We start from the raw sequence: 18,998 nt of genomic DNA, 5'->3' as shown, positions 1-18,998 counted from the left end.
AGGGTGACCTCCCTACCCCTTCCATTCATTCGAGCACACGGAGTCAGGATGGTTGAAATCTCTTCTTTGGCTTGGCTTCGCGGACGAAGATTTATGGAGGGGGTAAAAAGTCCACGTCAGCTGCAGGCTCGTTTGTGGCTGACAAGTCCGAAGCGGGACAGGCAGACACGGTTGCAGCGGTTGCAGGGGAAAATTGGTTGGTTGGGGTTGGGTGTTGGGTTTTTCCTCCTTTGCCTTTTGTCAGTGAGGTGGGCTCTGCGGTCTTCTTCAAAGGAGGTTGCTGCCCGCCAAACTGTGAGGCGCCAAGATGCACGGTTTGAGGCGTTATCAGCCCATTGGCGGTGGTCAATGTGGCAGGCACCAAGAGATTTCTTTAGGCAGTCCTTGTACCTCTTCTTTGGTGCACCTCTGTCACGGTGGCCAGTGGAGAGCTCGCCATATAACACGATCTTGGGAAGGCGATTGTCCTCCATTCTGGAGACGTGACCCATCCAGCGCAGCTGGATCTTCAGCAGCGTGGACTCGATGCTGTCGACCTCTGCCATCTCGAGTACCAGCCCCCCAGGGGGGGGCTGGTAGTCATGGTGGGGAGCTGGCTGATGGAGGACCTCAGTTTTCTTCAGGCTGACTTCCAGGCCAAACATTTTGGCAGTTTCCGCAAAGCAGGACGTTAAGCGCTGAAGAGCTGGCTCTGAATCTAATGTTGTATTAAAGCCAATCATTCCTCGCTCAGCCTTTGGAGTCCTTGATAGTGCGTATCAGGAGGGAAGGGTGAGATTGCTGTGGGGTAGGTTTACATACGCCAGCACAACAAGGGCTATGAATGGGGTTGCCTAACGCGAAGGGGTGGGGAGGTTTAGAGGGAGCAGAGGTGGTTGGAGTTTGGAAAGCAGTGTTTCAGGAGGAGGAGGAAGAGGCAGACAATCTGACAAGATTAAAAAACACATTGAGGCATGCACTTATAAGGGAATTGAATCCCAGACCTAATGTAGGTCAATAGGATTAGTGTTGGTAGGCTCAGGGTGGTATGGATTTGATAGGCTAATGTGCCTGGTTGGATAAATAGGCCTCTGGTTTCATGCCACCACTGGGTGTCTCCTGAAGACCACAGAAATGCTGGAGGAACAGGGTTCAGAGGAGGAATATTACCAGCATTTCGGGCCTGAGGCCTTCCTCAAGATGCCTGCGAGACCTGCTGAGTTCCTCCAACATTTCTGTGTTTTTACTATAATAGCAGCATCCGCAGATATTCGTGTTTTATCTCTTGAAGGCCAGACAGCAAGACTCCCAAACGCCCTGAACGTGACACACTTGACTTTCAGTAGCCGGTGAGTCACTGAGCCCCGCCAATGAGTGGTACAGTAGCGCAATAATTAGAGCCGCTGCCTCTCGACTCCACTGACCCAGGGTCGGTTCTGACCTCTGGGTACAATTACAAACATTTGGATGCCAGAAATCCGGATCACTGATGATCTGGACCTTTCAAAAACTCTCAAACTTTTAAAAGTTAGTGAGCTTTTGTGTGCATGTGTGCATGCGTAAATGCCACAGATGCATGACAGCCACAAACAACCACTTGATTTTTCTTTAAAACTGCTCATTTTGATAAATTTTTTAATGCCTAAACTATCAACATTTTACCTGTTTGTCTCTTCTTTATTCCTCCTTAAATTTAAATTTTATAAGTACTGTTGGTGTAGCGGTTAGCACAATGCCTTTACAGTCAGTGATCGAACAAGGGTTTGAATCCCACGCTGTCTGTGAGGAGTTCGAACGTACTCCCTGTGTCTGTGTGGGTTTCCTCCCACAGTTTGAATTGCACCAGGATGTTAGTTAATTGGGTGTAAATTGGATGGCACAGACTCATGGGCCAAAATGGCCTGGTATCGTGCTGTATGTCTAAATGTTTTTTTATTTTAAATCCGGAAAATCTGAAAATCTGGACCGACCCAATCCCTGAGTAGTGCAGATTTTTGGATTTCTACTGTACAATGTTCAAAAGGCATTTGGACAGATATATGGGCAGGAAGGGCTTAGAAGGGTATCGATCAAAATGCAGGCAAACAAGACTCTCCCATCATGGTTAGTATGGACAAGTTGGGGAAAAGGGCTGTATGGCTATGATTCTGTGGTGATGAACATACTGCATGGACAGGGCCTGAACTGATGGGGGAAGGTTAGCCTTTCCTCTATGGCTGGAAATCCTGCTCCAGCTTTTCCAACCTGTATTGGTTAAAAGCAGATTTACTTGGTTGTTGCTACAAAGCTGGTTCCATGTAACTGGTGGACACCAAACGGCTCTGGTCTGCCTTACAGAGCAATCAGATTTCCAAATGTTTTTGAAGACTTTTGACAAGTGAAAACTGCTGTTACGAACTAACAAAATCTTATTAGTACTAACAAAGGAAGAGCAATGATAAATTCAAAATGACAGTTATTATTAAACTAACAGTTTAATAATTGTTTCTTACTTATCACTAAACTTAACTGATGTGTGTGTGTGTGTGTGTGTGTGTGTGTGTGTGTGTGTGTGTGTGTGTGTGTGTGTGTGTGTGTGTGTGTGCGCGCGCGTGTGTGAAAATCCAAACCATTACAGTTTGAGCTTGAGTTTGAAAAGTCAATTTTAAACTTCAGCATCAAACATCTTGTTTTGCTTGAAGATCTTAAAATAGCATTCAAAGTAATTATGAAGCGCTTTTAAACTATGTCTTCAAATCTATTTAAACTCATGAGTCTTTTGATGAGTTGTCTTTCAGAGAGATATTCTTCATACGAGTGTTTTCACAAGTTTCCCCTTATATTGTTAAGGTTATGGAACTGTGATCTTCACGATGATTTCTTTTTTAATGGAGTGCGAAGTAGTCTTACTTACTTTAAAGCCACTTATTTTGAGTAACTCCTATGATAAGGATAATACAATACAGAACAGCATCTGCCTCTCTCTCCAGAGACTACTGTTGCACAGGATGGTCAACTTTTTCAGTATCTAAAATGTCTCTGCCTTCAGTTGTATGTTTCTCTAAAATCATGTGACATGACATCACCACTGCTTCGGTCTCATTTTTCCAAAACACAAATCATGGCAGATGACCTTTTTCCTTCCTTTAAATTATCATTTCACAGCTATAAAACATCTGACCTCATCTTTATCCAAGAGATTTAAGAGGTTATGACTCTGGAAAGTCTGAGCACATGTCATTCAAGGATGAACTTGCTTAATGAACAGCTGCCAGTAGAATGTTATGCATACACAACTATTGTCCTGGAATCAATTAAGACCCACTTCAGTTCCATTATGATCTTGTTCTTCCAGACTTGGAAACTCTGAAATGACCTCTCTCTCTGAGTGCAATGGTGCATCTGTCAAGTGATGTGACCTGTGAGTGACCCTATCCACCCATAACTAACTTTACAAAGACATATATATGAAATATAGTTTAAAATTAAACTAAAGATTAATATTAACACAAATCTGTTACAATGTTTATTCTTCAGAAGCAGATATGGAATCAGAATTCATTGTCATGAACATATCTCGAAATTTGCTGTTTTGTGGCAGCATCACAGGTCAAACATTTCTATAAACCACCTTACAAAATAAATAAAAATAGTGCAAGAAAAAGAAAAAGACAAAGTAAGGCAATGTCTTTGGTTCATTGATCATTCAGGAATCTGATGGCAGCGGGGAAGAAGCTGTCCTTGTGCCACTGAATGTTTGTCTTTACGCTCCTGTACCTTTTCCCTGATGGTAGCAGAATGAAGAGGGCATGGTCTTGGTGATGGGGGTCCTTGAGGATAGAGGCTGCTTTCTTAAGACACCACCTCTTGTCAATGCCCTCAACGGAGTGAAGTCTGGTGCCTGTGATGCCTTCTGGAGGATTTTCCAGTCCTGAGCATTGACACCTCCGTACCAGACAGGGATGCCACCAGCCAGAATGCTGTATGGCTGTAGTAGGGGATCTTTGTTGACATACCATATCTCCTCAAACATCTCACAAAGTATAACCACTGGCAAGGCTTCTTCATGACTACATCAACATGGAAGTTCCAGGACAGATACCCAGGAATTTGAAGTTCTTGACCCTCTCCACTACTGACCCTCGATGAAGACTGGGTCATATTCCCCTGACTTCCTCCTGAAGTCCACAATTATCTCCTTGGTTTTGCTACTGTTGAGTGCAACATTGTTGTTGTGACACCACACAACTAACTGATCTGTCTCCTTCCTGTACACTTCCTCATTGCCGTCTGTGATTCTGCCAACAACCGTGATGTCAGTGGCAAATTTGCATTGGACTTGAGCCTGGCCACACAGTCATGGGTGTAGGGTGAGTAGAGCAGTGGGATAAGCACGTATCCTTGGGGTGTATTGATTGTCAGTGAGGAGGAGACATTGTTTCCTTTTCATACTGACTTTTGTTTCCTGATGAGGAAATGAAGGGATCCAGTTGCGGGGGGTGGGGGGGAAGAGGGGGGGGGGGGGGCGGGTGGTGCAGAGGCCCAGAGTTTGGAACTTGTTGACCAGCACTAAGGGAATAATGGTTTTGAAGGCTGAACTCTAGTCCATGAAGAACAGCTGTACTGTCTAGCTGAGTCGCTGTAGTCTAGCTGATCCAGAGCTGAGTGGAGAGCCATTGATATTGTGCTTGCTGTGAAGCGATTGTGAATGTAAATAGAGACATTTTTGCCAATATTTCTAAAAAATGGCAGCATAGAGAAAATTAATTCTGGAAGTTTTTTTCTAAAAATGTGCGAAGTATTGATTACAGGGAACAAACAACTTTCAAAATCAAGGAAGTGCCAGTCAAACTATTGAAATGTCTTGCAATTAACTTCTCTTAAACTATGTGGCTGGCCTCACCTAGAAACAAGTTCATCTTTACCAAACACATGTTGAGACATCTTTGCCACATCCATTGCTGGAGTAATCTATATATAACCTTTAATCAGGTTCTCATTTTGAAGAGAGGAGACTGGATTAATTAAGAAGTATAAAGTTGCAAAGCTCAACATAGGTGGATAGATGGGGTTAATTTCTATGGTGGAGCAGTGGAGATAGAGGGTGCAATAAATAGGGGGTATTGACCAAGGTTTGGAGAGAGATTGAGGATAAGAGTTCACATCCAGAATAAGAGAGCAGTCTAGAGGTCTCTGCCATGGTGGAGGTAGAAGCTCTTAGAAAGCCCCCACCCCTCATGCAGGCTGCGGGCCATTGGTGACTTGCATTCAAAGGGCTCGCACCAGTGTGTGGGCTTGCTGGAGGCGGGCTCATGGGTACCAGGTATCAGACTGAGATTCGAGAGGGTGCTGAGGGTGAGAAGGGCTCCTGAAAGCTTCCTGATCATATCGGAGGTTTGGACCTGGAGCTCGGGTTGCCAATAGGTTGAATTGGAGTCCATGCCACTGAAGAGGCTGTGCAGAAGCAAGTCCACTCAGTGTCTCTGAAGGTACTCTTTTGTTTCTTGTCTCTTATTGTTAGGGGAGCTGGGCAATCCTCGTGGTGAATCTTTGTTTGCTTTACGGCAGCCAAAAGTATATTATGGATAATACCTTTTTCATGTATTATTTGTGAAAATAAAAGGCACTTTTGAACTCTCATCCAATTTATGTGACTGTTTCCGGGGTTGCCATGTATTCGAGTTGCATCAATTCAGCACGTTTATCGGAAGCATGTAAACACGATTACTATTAAAGGAAATTTCTTTACAATTGCCTCCCTAATGGCTGTTGCAGAGATTTAAACAGGTTTGTTAAAGTAGCTATCTCGATCACCAATTTCTGCACACCAGAACTTGCCCCACTCATTGATGAAAGCTCTTCTACCTGTCAGATCCGGCTCATGTGGTGCCGGGGTGGTGAATTGGATGGCAGGAGGGATAGGGAGCTCAGCGGGAGGATTTCTGAGCGGTGATGATTGGTGGGGAGGAGGGGGTCGATGGGAGAGAGGCAGGTAGGTAGGAGGACCAGTACAGGAGAAAGGAGATAGGTTGAGGGAGATGGAAGAGGCAGTGAGATTATGTGTGGGTGATGTCATTGACCTGATGACGTCATTACACTTTTTCAATGTGTGTGTGGAACATAGAACAGTACAGCACAGGAACAATGTCTGCCCTGAATATGATGCCCAAATCAGTGATGTACTGGGAATTATACCTTGCCAGGTTGGTGCTGGGCCCAGCCGCTCTTTGTGATTGCCCTCACCCCTCTTCATGAGCGGCCCACAGCCACAGAGAGCAGGCAGTGGGCTATCAGGAGAAAGCGGGACAGGGGGCCATTGGGAGAGTGGGACAGCAGGCATTCGGGAGAGAGTGGGACAGTGGGCTGTCAGGAGAGGGCGGGACAGCGGTTTGTCGGGAAAGGGCGGGACAGCAGGTGTCAGGAGAGGGCGGGACAGTGGGCTGTCGGGAGAGGGCGAAACAGTGGGATATCGGGAGAAGGTGCAACAGCGATATTATTATTAAAAAGATTTTAATAATGTCCTACTTGCATGGATTTGTCCAAATTTTAAATGCTTTCCAGTAAATTGACTAAAACAAAAGGTGCACAAATACATCCTTTCCCGTCATGGTGCCGGAATGCCGGCTTGCCCCTTTTACACAGACAACATTCCAGTGCTGTTGCTACCTCTGCTGGCAGAACAAAGCCGGGGCTGGAACCCACCCCCCCCCCCCCCCCAATTCCATGTCGGTGCTTTTTATACAGCAAGCGTAATGTAACATTGCCGCAAATATCCATGAACGAAGTGGCTGTGTAAAAAAACATAACACTTTGCTGAAAGCAAATGATCCATTCCCCTCTATTCGCTGTTTATTCATGTGTCCATCTAGAAGCCTCTTAAATCTTACTGTCCTATCTGCTTCCACTACTACCATTGGCAGCCCATTCCAATTATTTCCCACTCATTGTGTAAGAATTGCATATGACAGTTTTATCCTGGGAATAAAGATAATGGGTGTCTACCGATCTTGGTCTCGCACAATTCTCTAAATTTCTATCAGGTCTCCCCTCAGCCTCAGAAACTCCAGAGAAAACAATCCAACTTTGTCCAGCCTCAGAGAGCAGGCGGGGGATGTCGGGAGAGAGCCCACTGAACCAAGCAACATCCTGGCAAAGCTCTTCTGCACCCTTTCCAAAACACATCCTTCCTGCAATGTGGCAACCAGAATTGCACTCAAAACTTCAAACATGGCCTAACCAGGGCCTTATTTAGTTGCAACATGCCTTCCTTACCCTTAGACCAGAAGACGAGGAGCAGAATTAGACCATTCAGTCCATCGAGTCTGCTCTGTTATTTGAATCATGGCTGAAGTATTTTCTTTCCCAACCCCATTCTCCTGTTTTCTCCATGTAACCTTCAACATCCTTGTAATGCACGTCGAAAGAACCAAAGACTTGTTGATCCAAACCAAGGCTTTTATTAACTAAAAGACTGGAACATATCACAAGTAGGTCGACCAGTCCAGAATGACCTGGTCTGGCTAGGAGCAATCCTTTAAGACCTGCCAATAGGTGTGGCTACACTCTCAGCCAATCACAATCATCCTACTCTACAATCTGTACGTATGTACATGTACACATTGGTGATAGAATCTGTACTATCACAAACCTTACTAATCACAAAAGTCTTCAGAAATGCTGGAGGAACTCAGACCAACAAAACGTATTAATTGGATCTGATAAGAGGGGAGATAAAAGAATTTATGTTGGCTCTTTTAAAGAAGACAGAGGGAAAAGAGATGGGGGGAAGAGAGAGAGAGAGAGAGAGAGAGAACTGAGGAAAGGTGATGGGAAAGAAGAAGACAGGGTGGTTTAATGGAAACTGAAGCAGTCATTGTTAATGCTATCCAGTTGGAGGGCACCCAGTTGAAAGTGAGGTCTTATTCCTCCAATTTGCAGGTGATCTCAGTCTGGCAGTGCATGAGGCATGGACAGACATTTCAGCAAGGGAATGGGATGGGGAATTGAAATGAGTGGCCACTGGGAGATCCACGCTATTGTGGTGAACAGAGCCAAAGTGCTCAACAAAGCAATCTTGCCCAGTCTCTCCGATGTAGATGAGACCACAATCTACTGCATCTGGAACACCAGATGCAGTAGATGACCAATGTAGATTCACAAGTGAAGTGCTGCTTCACATGGAAGAACTGTTTGGGACCCCGGATGGGGGTGAGGGAGGACATGTGGGTGCAAGTGCAGCATCTCTTGCTGTCAGAGGGGTAGTTGTCAAGGGGACAATTGGTGGAGAGAGAGGAATGGACAAGGGGGTCACAGAGGGAGCGGTCCCTGCAGAAGGTGGAAAGGGGAAGAGAGGGGAATATGTATGTAGTGGTGGGATCATGTAGTAGGTGGCAGATATGTTGGATGTGGAGGCTGGTGGAATGATAGGTGAGGACAAAGAAAATCCTGGTTGCACATAGGGGCGGAGAGGGCCAGGGCAGATGTGTGGGCAATGGAGGATATCTGAGTGAGGGCTAAGTTGATGGTGGTTGAGGGGAAAGCCATATTGTGAGGAAGGAGGACATCTCTGATGTTCTGGTATGGAAGTCCTCATCTGTAAGCAGAATGGGTCACATCTCAATTCACCATCCCATTCCTTGCTGACATGTCTATCTATGATCTTGTGATGCTGTGCTTTTACTAATTGTGAGCCAATTAACCTCTGCTTTAAATCTACCCAGTCACTTGGCCTCCATAGCCATGTGTAGCAATGAATACACAGATTTACCACCTTCTGGCTGAACAAATGTTTCCTCATCTCTGTTCCAAAGGGACTTCCTTTTGTTCTAAATCTGTGCCCTCTGGTCCTAGACTCTCCCACTGCTGGAAACATCTCCACAACCACTCTATCCAGCCCTTTCAGTATTTGGTAGGTTTCAAGGCAATGCTTCAATCATCCTTCTAAACTCCAGTGAGTACAGGTCCAGAGCCTTCACGCTCCTCGTAGGTTATTTTCACTACCCTGTCCAATGAAGGCAAACAGATCACATACCTTCTTTACCATCCTATCTACTTGTGTGGCCACTTCCATGGAGCTGTGGAGGTGGACCCCTGGATCCCTGTCCTCATCACTGCTGATGACACCTGACATAAATTGAATATTTTCCCCTCCCAAAGGGCAACAAACTCAAACTTTTCCAGAAATACCTAACTTGGAGAGGTATCACCTCTTGGGAACTCTCTCACCAACAGCACTGTGGGAGTTCCTTCACCAGATGGAGTTTATTGTCTCACACACACACACACACACACACACACACACACACACACACACACACACACACACACACACACACACACACACACACACACACACATACAAATTACAGATGCAATGCAAGTCTTACTCGCTGCAGCTTCTCAGGGACATCAAATGCACAGCACATAAGAGAAAAAAATACAATAAATTTAAAAGGAAGAGAAAAATTAAATTATCGATGTACTGAGTCACTAGTGCAGACAGATCAAGACACTGTATTTGAACTACCACCAATTGTGACTATTGATAGAGTTTTAAAGCATTAAAACAGGCCTTTCAGCCTGAATTGTCCATGCTAGCCAAATTGGCTATCCAAGCCCATCTCTCTCTAACCCTTTCCTACCCTGTTCCAAAAAGTCTTCTAAACATAACAATTGTACTTTACTTCCAGTGCTTCCTCTGCCAAATCTTTCCAAATACCCACCAAAAGTGCATCTTTGGTTCCTTTTAAACCTTTCCTCTTTCAACTTAAATCTATGCCCTTTAGTTTTTGGGGGAAAGGACTGTGGCTAGACTGTGGCTAGACTAGGGAAAGACCATCTATGTCCCTCATGAATTTATGTATCTGCAATAGGTCATCCCTCCCTACACTCCAGGGAGGAAGGTCTCTGCCTATCCAACTTCTTAGAACTCAAGCACTCTAGTTGCAGTAACAGTCTTGTGAATCTTCTCTGCGTGCTTTTCGGCTGATTTTCTACACCAAGTTGACCAGAACAGCACACAATCTTTTCAATTTATTTATATTTTTCTCTTCCCTTTATATTTACTATCCTCCTTAATGGTAGGTATTTTACCCAGAGAATGCAAGGTGCCTGCAATGCATTGCTGGGATTGGTGGTGGAGACTGGTCCAATGGGGGCATTCAGATGACTTTGAGATAGGCACATGTCTAAGAGAAATAGAGGGTTATCAGCGTAGGATAGGGAAAAATTAAGTCTACATAGGTTGGCACAACATTGTGGGTTGAAGGGCCTGTGCTGTGCTGTAATGCTCTATGCTCCAAGTCATCAACTGCTTCTCAAGGAGACCGTGGAATGGCAGCAGATCTAGATGTGGCCAGTGAACTCCGCCTTCCCAAATAGTGAAATTAGTGAAAAGCTGAAATTTGTTTGCCACCTTCCTCACTGCTCGTTGATATTCACATCATCACATAGTTGTCTGGAGTTTCATAACTTTTTGGAGCCTTGTTGCATGGCTTTTTAACTGGAACAATAATTTTATGATATTTTTAAAAATAGAATGTTTATTTTTCTATTCGCTGGCATCAAATGGGAACAATTGATTCAGACCCCAGCAACAATGACGGAACAGGGATATACTTCCAAGTCAGGATGTTAGAGTTTAGAAGGATTGGGAGGGGACCTTTATTGAGACACATAAAATGATGAAAGGAACAGATAAGATAGAAGCAGGGAAGTTGCTTCCATTGGCAGTTGAGGCCCGAATGGAGACATAGATTCAGGAGAAAAGATTTAGGACGAGGTGAGGAGGAACTGCTTCTCCCAGAAAGGAGTGAATCTGCAGAATCCTCTGCCCAAGGAAGCAGTAAATGCTGCCTCATCGAATGTTCTTAAGACACACGAGACAGATTTTTGAAGTGTAAGGGAATTAAGGGTTATGGAGAACAGGTGAATCCGTTGCCAGATCAGCCATTCAATTGTAGAGCAGGCTTGACGAGCTGGATGGCTGACTCCCGCTCTTTTTTTTATGCTCTTACGTATATGGGTTGGGAGGTAGAAGCCTCGTGTGTCTGAGAAATCAGCCATCATATAATTTGGATGGCCTGAGAACACGGTGGATATTTTCTGCATTTCACTGGTATTTCTGGGTTTGTGGAATTTCCCCTCCCATGACCTCTGCACACACAGGATTTGAATATGAAACAAGCCAAACCTGTATATCTACATGGATCAGTGAGCATACTCAGAACAGTTGAAAATTAGAGAAGGGTTTGGCCACTCTTCAGTTGGATATTTAACTTTGACCTGCAGAGGGTGGTGCCAATATTGATTGTGCAGTTCATTGTAATCCTTGAAGTCACCATGGAAATGGATTTTAATTCTAAAATTCACTTGCAGCTGCCTTGAATAAGCAGACCCCTTTTTGAATTTGTTTATATAATACAACAACCTGTTTCCTTTGCTGTCACTGTAAGTCTTTCTACAACCTGAGAATTTATAGGGTGGATCCTGTGAGGCGGCTTACAGGTCTGACAATCCTGAGAAAGGTGCAGTATGTAAACAATTGGTTCAACCTGTGCAGGATCCCTGAAACTTACAACTGGCCAGTCTAGTTAGGCACTACAGTAGTTCCCAATGAATCAATGAGGTGGGGAGGAAGGGTGGATATACCACAGGTATGCTTCTATATGTATAATCATTTATTAATTGAATGTACTGTGGGTGTTTTCCTGCTCACGGCTCAGGGCTTTGGCAAATAATAGAGCGCATCGGATGTCCCCCAAAGTTCCTCAACATGATTATCCAACTGCACGAAAACCAACAAGGTCGGGTCAGATACAGCAATGAGCTCTCTGAACCCTTCTCCATTAACAATGGCGTGAAGCAAGGCTGTGTTCTCGCACCAACCCTCTTTTCAATCTTCTTCAGCATGATGCTGAACCAAGCCATGAAAGACCTAAACAATGAAGATGCTGTTTACATCCGGTACCGCTCGGATCTGAGGCGTCTGCAAGCTCACACCAAGACACAAGAGAAACTTGTCCGTGAACTACTCTTTGCAGACGATGCCGCTTTAGTTGCCCATTCAGAGCCAGCTCTTCAGCGCTTGACGTCCTGCTTTGCGGAAACTGCCAAAATGTTTGGCCTGGAAGTCAGCCTGAAGAAAACTGAGGTCCTCCATCAGCTAGCTCCCCACCATGACTACCAGCCCCCCCACATCTCCATCGGGCACACAAACCTCAAAACGGTCAACCAGTTTACCTATCTCGGCTGCACCATTTCATCAGATGCAAGGATCGACAATGAGATAGACAACAGACTCGCCAAGGCAAATAGCGCCTTTGGAAGACTACACAGAGTCTGGAAAAACAACCAACTGAAAAACCTCACAAAGATAAGCGTCTACAGAGCCGTTGTCATACCCACACTCCTGTTCGGCTCCGAATCATGGGTCCTCTACCGGCATCACATACGGCTCCTAGAACGCTTCCACCAGCGTTGTCTCCGCTCCATCCTCAACATTCATTGGAGCGCTTTCATCCCTAACGTCGAAGTACTCGAGATGGCAGAGGTCGACAGCATCGAGTCCACGCTGCTGAAGATCGAGCTGCGCTGGGTGGGTCACGTCTCCAGAATGGAGGACCATCGCCTTCCCAAGATCGTGTTATATGGCGAGCTCTCCACTGGCCACCGTGACAGAGGTGCACCAAAGAAAAGGTACAAGGACTGCCTAAAGAAATCTCTTGGTGCCTGCCACATTGACCACCGCCAGTGGGCTGATATCGCCTCAAACCGTGCATCTTGGCGCCTCACAGTTTGGCGGGCAGCAACCTCCTTTGAAGAAGACCGCAGAGTCCACCTCACTGACAAAAGGCAAAGGAGGAAAAACCCAACACCCAACCCCAACCAACCAATTTTTCCCTGCAGCCGCTGCAACCGTGTCTGCCTGTCCCGCATCGGACTTGTCAGCCACAAACGAGCCTGCAGCTGACGTGGACTTTTACCCCCTCCATAAATCTTCGTCCGCGAAGCCAAGCCAAAGAAAGAATTGAATGTACTGTGGGTGTTTTCTTAAGTATTTTAAACAAAATATTTTTTAAAAAAATCAATGACTCAATTTGGTCAAGAAATGATCTACTTTGCAGACCATGTCTAGATAAGTTCTCAACTTTCCAGTCTCAAGCAAAGACAATCATAACCTTAAGTCTCTCATGGTCAGAATTAACTATTATTAATTAATTAGGGTGGCACAGTTGGCGTAGCGGTTAGCGCAACTGTTACCGTGCCAGTGATCAGGACTGGGGTTCCAACCCTGCGCTGTCTGTAAGGAGTTTGTACGTTCTCCCTGTGTCTGTGTGGAGTTTTCCCAGGGGGCTCTGGGTTCTTCCCACCATTCGAAACGTACTGGGGGGGGGTGGGGTTAGGTTAACTGGGCGGCATGGACATGGGCTGAAATCTCCTGTTACGGTGCTGTATGTCGACATTTAACATTTTTTTTTAATTTAACTCACACCTAAATAAAGATCTGGTCCCACTCCAAGTCCCTTATGGTCGCAATTCCTCCACAGCGGATGTAATATCATTGGTTCTCCACTCAGCTCCAGATCAACATGTACAGCAAGCTACTCTTCGTTGACTGCAGCTCGGCTTTCAACACCATCCTACCCTCAGTGCTGGTCAACAAGCTCCAAAACCTGGGCCCCTCCATTCCCTCTGCAACTGGATCCTTGACTTCCTCATCAGACCACAGTCAGTCTGAATTGGAAAAAAACACCTCCTCTTCACTGACGATCAACACAGGTCCACCTCAAGGTGCTTGGCCCACTGGTCTACTCGGTATATATACACATGACTATAAATTTGCTGATGACACCATGGTCGTGGGCAGAATCACAGGTGACAATGAGGTAGCGCACAGGAAGGAGATAGATCAACTGGTTGAGTGGTGTCTCAACAACAACCTTGTTAGTAAATCGTTAGTAATCGTTAGTAAAACCCAAGGAACTGATTGTGGACTTCAAAAAGAGAAAATCAGGAGAACACAAACCTGTCCTCTTTGAGGGATCGGCAATGGAAAAGCTTAAGGGCTTCAAATTCCTGGGTGTCAACATCTTTGAGGAGTTGTCCTGCAGCCTCCGTGTCGATGCAATCTCGAAGAAGGGTCATCAGCTGCTATATGTTATGAGGAATTTGAGGAGCATGTCACAAAATGGACAATAAACCACAGACAAGACATTACTCTCTCTTATTTTGGGACAAATATATTTATTTTAAATCTAATTTTTATCAATATTTGCACTGTAATGCTGCAAAACAAAGAATTACATGATCCTGATTTTGGTATAGTTTTAGTCAATCACATTGGCTCTTCCCCAGGGCCAATGCGTCATGTCAGAAGTGCAGGAAGATGGCTCCAGCCTGCCCACTAACCACCATCAAAACTGGTGCAATATAAACAAGAACTGCTGGAAATACCCAACAGGTCAGGCAGCGTATGTGAAGAGAGAAACAGGTTAATGTTTCATGTTAAATAATCAAGTCTCATGAAAGATCATTTACCAGAAACATTATCTATTTGATTGTTAAACAGTAAAATCTGCAGATGCTGCGATTGCAGTGCAATACACAAAAGTGCCGGACACAGTGTTTATAACCCTTTGCTTCCTTTAGATGCTGCGTGATCTGCTGAGGTTCTCCAGTATTTTTGTGTGTTCCATTTGTTCATTTCTCTCTCCATGGAAGCTCCCTATTCTGCTGATATTTCCAGGGGTGTTTAAGGAAGTAAAACGAAAGTCTGCAGCACAATGGCTGAAGTCAAAACACAATGCTGGAGAACCTCAGCAGGTCAAACTTTATACAGCAAAGATACATAGCCAACATTTTGGAGCTTAAGCCCAGTGGTGTTTATTTGCTTTTATTTCAGATTTCTCGCATCTGCAGATTTTGCATTTTGAATGAAATGGAAATTATGCTTCTCTTGATTGGATATTAGTGACTGAAGAATTCCAAGCTGATCGTAGGACATGAAAGAGAACTGTAGCTTTAAGGGGCAGTGCTTAAAAATTAAACGTCAGACAGGTGATTGTAAACTACGCCTCTCTCTGATTACATTTGGCTCAAGGCAGTACTTCAATAAGCCTGTTCCAAACAAAAAACTAGATGTTTTCAATGTTATTAAGGCTTGATATCTGGTCAGTCCACCTTGCAACAGATTATTTATATAAATGTGTCATGTATGCACAAAATATAGATTCTTTCTGCAAGTAACTGGAACCCAATTGTGCTCCAGGGAGCAAAGAAGGTGCTGCTTTTACCAAGACAATTCAGGTAACTTTTGTGTTAATTAAATTCAAGTAGTCTTTGGAAAGTAAGCTAGTTAAGGTTAAAATCAGCAGAGAAATGTTATGGGTCACTTTAAAATGTTCTCTTCAGTCTAATTTGATATTCTGTTCCCGTTAATGTCAATCTGCTGGACCCAGTTAATCCTGAAGCCCATGCTTACCCCAGATCTCCCTTCAAACATACCAGAGCTGGCAGTTCAGAGCTGTTCACTGTCTGGCACAATTTCGAACTTCTTGAAAAATAAAGGAGTCAGCCTTAAAGCGAATTTTGGAGAGAAATGCACTCTCAAGAAGAAATGAAGGATTGGAACTCGATGATAACCTGTGCTGAACGGATTGTATCTAAAATGGCATTGCCGTAGCTTTCTAACCTGGTACTGGCAGAGTTTCCTAGTGTTATTTACTTTACTGTTACAGGTGAGCTTGTGCTTGAAAGTTTTGATTATTTTTAAAATTCCAGTCAAGGTGCTTGTCATTTAAATCACAGTAGCTGGAACCTCATTTTATACCTTCAGAGACTTTCTCTCTCCCTCATCCCATAAAGACCTCCATCTGACAATCCTCCATGAAAACTCTACTCCTCCAATTCAGGACTCTTCTTTCCAAAATGTAAGCACTCCACTATCGTACCTTCTGCTTTTGAGGTTCTAAGCCAGTGGTTCTCAACCTTTTTCTTTCCACTCACATCCCACTTTCAGTAATCCCCATGCCATCAGCGCTCTGTGATTAATAAAGGATTGCTTAAGGTGGGATATGGGTGCAAAGAAAAAGTTTGAAAACCACTATTTTAATTGTGCCTCATTGACTCGTTATGTGCATGGTTTCAGAATTCCAAAGGAAATGGGCCAATGAAAATTTTTCTCAAGCAAAATATTTCAGTAACAATTGGGTCTAGAGCAGAGATTCTCAACCTTCCATTCCCATTTACATCCCACCTTAAGCAATCCCTTACTAATCACAGAGCACTGATGGCATAGAGATTACTTAAAGTGGTATGTAAGTGGAAAAGGGAAAGGTTGAGAACCACTGAATCTAATCTCTAAAATTCCCTTGGATGATCATTTTACCTTTCATCCTTCAATTTGTTTCTCAAATTCTTGCTTTCAGCCAACCTCTGATCACCTGCTCTAACATCCAATTAAACGGACCAATATTGGATTTTACTTTGTAGTGCTTATGTGTAGTGCCTTGGAACTTTTGGCTGTGTTAAAGGCTCTACATCAGTGATTTTCAACCTTTTTCTTTCCACTCATATACCACTTTAAGTAATCCCTATGCCATCGGTGCTCTGTGATTAGTAAGGGATTGCTTAAGGTGGGATGTGGGTGGGAAGAAAAAGTTTGAAAAACCACTGCTCTACATGAATGGAAGTTTTACTGAGGATAGAACCTAAGAACACAACAAACACTCCAGCTTGTCATCCATTGTCCACTTTGTGATGAAGAAGGTTTTAGTTTTGGATTAGTTGTGGGCATCTACACATTTTCCTAACTGCCCTTGAATTCTGAGACTTTTAGAAGAACCCTTAAAGAGCAGCAGAAAAAAAGGTTGAAGTCTCAAACTTTTAGAGCAATTTTTGTGCCAACATAGATAATAACCCCCCCCCTCACCCCACACCCCAGTTTCTAGCACCTATGGAGATTGGTAGATGCCGGATAAGTGTATTTTCCAGTTGCTTGAGATTATGTGTATGATTCGTGAACTAATTGCTAGGGGGCACCAATTTTAAACTTTCATGTTATTTACCTATTTCCGTAATTTTTTTGCCCGTGGCTTGAGGCTGTAGGCTGCTTGAATTCTGGATAACGGGGATTTTACTGTATGGACAGAGAATGTGTCAGTGCAGTCATACAACTGTAGAACACAAGAGCACTGTAAGCAGGCCCTTCGGCCCTTCTAGTCTGTGCCAAAAACATCATACTGCTAATCCCACTGGTCTGCACCCATTCCTTAACCCTCCAGACCTCTCCTATCCATGTATCTATCCAGTCAAATGTTTAATAAGGGCTCTGACTCAGCACCTACATTAAGCATGACAATTGTCTTGAGAGACATTTCTCTGAAGTTGCTACATTGGTTACAGCGCCATCAACTGGGGTTTGAATTGGCATTGTCGGTAAAGAGTTGTATGTTTTCCCTGTGGGTTTACCCCGGGTGCTCCGGTTTCCTTCCATTCTTTAAAACATACTGGGGGTAGGGCAATTAGATGTAATTGGGCAACATGGGCTAGTGGTCTGAAAGGGCCTGTACCGTGTTTAATATCAACGTGTATGTGTATGTCACCATGGTAGAAGGTGCTGAAAGATGCTAACAAGTTGCATGTGGGGCAGAACATAGACCATTACAGCCCCCTAACCCTGTATTTTTCCAACATTTACATACCTATACAGGAGACTTTTAAACATTCCTATTGTACCAGCCTGGCAATGCATTTTAGGCATCCATCAAACTCTGTGTAAAAACATTTTCCTCTGATATCTCCCCTAAATTTTCCTTCACTCACCTACAACGTCTTGTTTGATAATCTAGAAGATTCAAGAATTCAAGATTCAACTCATTGTCATGTAATAAAGATAGTGCAATATTACACAAAATTTGTTTTTGTCTGCCGTGTTAAGTAACAGACCAGCAAGTAATGGAAATTCACCAAGGTAGTGTTATATTTTTCTTTTAAAACGCTACTTATTTGTAACTACTAATAATATAACACATTAGTAAAATCAAACCCAACTATGCGCGAATGTCCGCGCGCACGCGTGCTCATGTGTGTGTGTGTGAGACCCAAACCATTACAACATAGGCACAATTCCAGAAAGTCGTTCCAAGGTTCAGTCTTAGAAATCCATTGTCAAAACACAGACTTTTAAACTAATGCACAGAAGTAATCATGAAGGATAAGTAGTGAGCGGGGTGCCAAAAGCTCACGAATTCTTGTCAAGTTTCTTCCAGAGAAATATCCTTTCGTATGAATGGTTGTCACAGCTCCCCTTTCCCTTGTGTAGGGGAACGAAATGCATGACTTCCATGATGTTTACAAAACCAAGATATGGGTTAATCAAAGTCACCTTTCCTTTGGTCACGGTGGGGATTCATTAATTCCCCTGACAGGGAGAATCAGCCGGATTCATTTAGAGAGAGAGTCAATTCTGCTCGATGGTCGATGAGATGGTTGCTGGTCATAAAGTGCTGTTCCTTCAGTGTTCAGCGAATCTCTCTCACCTCCTGTGTCCCTTGGAAAAGAAACCAATGTCCTTTCTCTCTCCAAAGTAGCAAATTTGGTACAGTCTGTACTAGCTGATGCTACCCAGTCTCTCCAGAGATGTGAATGGTTGCAGCCAGTACTAGCCCTTAAAGAGATATTCATACTAAATGATACAGGACCTCATAATAGCCATAAGCAGAAATTGCCTGAAGCTCCTCTGACAGTCAGAGAAAGAGTAGCAAAGTCACCGTGGATCCACGGATCCAACTCCAGCACTCTCACAGCCCCTGCAGCCACACAAAGTCCAGTCCAAACCATCAGCAGCCCCAGGTCCAGATCCGAACCCCCAACATGATCAGGAACCCTCAGTACCCTCTTGGGTCCCAGCTCTGAGACCTAATACCTCTACAACCGTTTTGAGCAGTCCGGTATGAACAATGGTGTGAACTAAGAGCCACAGTTGAAAAGGAGGGTGTTGGTCATTTGAGACAGAGGAAAGGTGATTATTTTTTCTCTCT

At 44.1% G+C, this 18,998-nt stretch overlaps 1 protein-coding gene across 4 annotated transcripts in view; it reads left to right on the top strand.

The window, feature by feature from the left end:
* Positions 1-18,998, top strand: part of LOC138744616 (endonuclease/exonuclease/phosphatase family domain-containing protein 1-like) — a 77,919-nt gene that overhangs the window by 9,568 nt on the left and 49,353 nt on the right. The window contains exon 1 of one of the 4 annotated variants that reach the window (XM_069901042.1): positions 4,554-5,447. The exons of 1 other annotated variant lie outside the window; for it this stretch is intronic. The gene's annotated coding sequence lies outside the window, so the exon portion shown is untranslated. Of the gene's footprint in view, positions 1-4,553; positions 5,448-15,019; positions 15,265-18,998 lie in introns of those variants that run through there. 2 more of the 4 variants (XM_069901040.1, XM_069901043.1) reach the window with 2 other exon arrangements.

Source organism: Narcine bancroftii, chromosome 10 (assembly GCF_036971445.1).
Source record: "Narcine bancroftii isolate sNarBan1 chromosome 10, sNarBan1.hap1, whole genome shotgun sequence".
Lineage (NCBI taxonomy): Eukaryota > Metazoa > Chordata > Chondrichthyes > Torpediniformes > Narcinidae > Narcine > Narcine bancroftii.
The sequence above is the reverse complement of the archived record's forward strand: the minus strand, read 5'-3'. Positions and strand labels throughout refer to the sequence as shown.